We start from the raw sequence: 3,381 nt of genomic DNA on the forward strand, positions 1-3,381 counted from the left end.
TTCAGTCACTTATACTTCCTCTGAAGTTGATGCTACCTTATACCGTCAACTTGTAGGAAAACTTTTGTATCTGACCCATACCCATCCTGACCTTTCCTTTGTTGTTGGCCTCATTGCTCGGTTTATGCAAAACCCACATCAAAGTCATTGGAAAGCATCTAAAAGAATACTTCGTTATGTTTGAGGTATAGTTCAGTTTGGGATTCATTACAGTGCAGAAGCATATCCTCTATTGGTTGGTTTCACTGATTCTGATTGGGCTGGTGAACCTAATGATCATAAGTCTACTGTAGGTTATGTCTTCACTCTTGGTTCTGGACCTATTACATGGGCTTGCAAGAAACAAAGTGCCATTTCTCTTTCTTCAGCAGAAGAAGAGTATCGTGGCGTTGTAGAAGCTAGTAAGGAAGCCATGTGGCTTCGTCAGATCCTGTCAGAGTTTGGTTTTTAACAGCAGCATCCGACTACACTTTTGTGTGATAATCAAAGTGTCATTCAACTATGCAAAGATCCATTCCAACATCAGGACAACAAACACATTTAACTACACATGCACTTCATGAAAAAGCTCATTCATGACCATGTCCTTGAAGTGCAATATTGTTCAACCGATGTTCAAGTTGCTGACATCTTTACAAAGGCTCTCACAGAGGTGAAGTTTACTAAACTTCGATTTATGGTTGGAGTTCAAGAAGTTGTCACTAAGGGGGGATAATGCCTAATGCCTCCTCCTTCTCCTACTGTGTCATATTTGTAAATCCTTCAATCCTATCCCAAGTTGTTCTTAAGGGGGGATGTTAGGATATTCCGACACATAGGAAATAGTTAAGTATAACTTGGTCTAGTGTAGAGTTAGGTAAAGTGTGTTTCTTTACTATGTATTTTTGTAACTTACAATCTGATGGTCACGATATGTTCTAGACATGAAGTGATCCAACAGTTCATTCTCTCTTCGGTATTACCGACACTTGATCCGTGGCTTAACACCCGATTGGTCCATGATCTCTATTTAAAGAGCATGGAGGGTCATTTGTAGGGTGATTGTTCATGAGAGAAGCTTAAGTAAATTTTATTTCTTTTATTAATAAATTTCCTAAAGTGGCCGCGTTGGCTCAGGTTGTGGAATTTTTCCCTCTTTGGGGGTTTTAACCACGTCAATAATATTGGTGTATTGATCTGTGATCTATTTGTGAGCGGTGTCCTCTGGTGTTCTATCTGAGAAATTTACCCTATAAATTCCTACACTTATGTGCAATCTAAGGAGACTATTTTACAAGCTAAAAATGCTTTGAATGAATTTGCTTTAGCTAGTCTTCAAGATAAGCACAATGTCATTTTTGAGATTAAATCTAAGGGTGCATGCTTGCACAAGCTATATTGGTAGATTGTTAAAAATCCAATGGTAGTTCTCGATGAAAGTGCAACTGGTTTTTGTGTTGTGTTAGACTTGTGATGAAGATAGAATCAATTTTTCTTTCTTCTTTTGAAAGTAATTTTTCTTTTTAATAAGAGTTAGTAATTGTTATTTTTAATATTGTTAAGTTTTTTTATAACATATAACTCCACATCCTCAATATACTTAATTCAAAGCAATCACATTTTATAGACTAGATGCTAGTTTTCTATAGTGCATTCAACTAATGGGTCAATTTTTACTTAAGTAAACGTGACATAAAAAAAAAACTTAATTGGGACAAATATAGCCATTAGATACAATATCCACTACAAAAATCAAATATCAATAATATTTCGTAGATACAAGGTCACAAATGCACCACAAATTTCAAGCCACCTTTGGAGCCTCTATCTAAACTAATATATGCATTTTCCAAAACACATTCAACCATTATTCTCACATCCTAGTCTTATTCAATCCACGAGAAATTAGTTTTCCATCCATGCCTAAGTTACATACAAGCTTTGCTAGCAAATGGAAAGGATGGCAGGCTTGATATATTGCTTCAAACAAAATAGAAATATCAATTAACAATGAAGTTATTCTAATCAACACACCACCAACTTGAATCTCAACCATAGTTGGGCTACAAATAACCCTAGCTCAATCAAACATTGAATAAAAAAACCTTGGGTTACATCTCTAAGTCAAATGTAAATCTTAACAAAAAATAACAAAATGTTAAAACACTTCAATGCACGAGATTCTTAACAACACTAGAAATTTTATGACCATAAAAGTCAAGTAACAATGTTTTCAGAAGCACATATTAACACATATACCATGTTAAATGAAGATGAAAATTAATGCAAAACATGACACTAGATGGGACATGTCACATTTTCAATTCTTAGCTAATCTAATCTTCATCAAATTTCCTATGCTTCATTGCAAATAAAATCACCCCAAACTCTTGTAAGTTTTGAAACTAAACAAAAAGGTCTTCTAAGTTTCCATAAACAAACCTTAAAATATTGTGCAATTTCTTAAACTAGTTTTTGAGAAACAACATTTGAATAACTTGAAGCTCAACACTTTCTTAATATTTTTGATGTCCACTACAATCAAATAAAAAACACTAGAACAATTCTAGTGAAAAGAAAAAATAAAAAATTCTACAAAATAATGCAAATCCTATGAAATTTTGCGATAAGAATTACCACTTTAGCACAAACTAGACCCCAACATAATGACATTGATGCTTTCTAATGCCACAAAAAATCACCAAATAATCCAAATTCCAGGGAAAAAGCTTGTTTTCCATAATGAAATTCCAAACCCTAATAGAACACTAAAAACATGAAGCCATTGCAAAAATCCAATTTAAGTCCACTCGACCATTACTAACCACCACAACACAATCAAAGCTTAACATCTAGAACAAGAACCCCAATACCAAACCATTGCTAACTTAACACGAACATTAAACCATGGAAGTGGAATAACCAAATTGCTCCTAACACAAAAACCATGAAGCCTTTGCCCAATGTGAAATAACCATAACCATAACAATAAAAACAACAAAATTGAACACAAAAAACACTAAGTCTTTTCCCAATGTTAAACGCAACCCTAACAATGACAACAATAACAACAAAATTAAACCCTAGAAAAAGAATAATCCCCTGAGATGGTCAACGATATATCTTTATTTAATGCTTGAAGTGAAAACTACAACAAAACCTAAAAAAACACACCCATAAATCCCTTCCACATCACTACTTATAGGATTATTAGTGGTAAAACTACAATCAAACCCAATTAAAAAAAACTCACACTAAAACACCAAAAATACGATACCACCGCAAAATGCCAAATCCCACAAGGCTAGTAATGACAACACAATGTTACCTTAGCAATGAAACTACCAAACAAATACCAACTCACTCTCAAACTAACACCAAACTTTAACAACTAATGAACAA

The sequence above is a fragment of the Pinus tabuliformis genome, chromosome 7 (assembly GCF_031772625.1).
Source record: "Pinus tabuliformis cultivar Carrire ecotype Pingquan chromosome 7, CPIR1, whole genome shotgun sequence".
Taxonomy (NCBI): Eukaryota; Viridiplantae; Streptophyta; class Pinopsida; order Pinales; family Pinaceae; genus Pinus; species Pinus tabuliformis.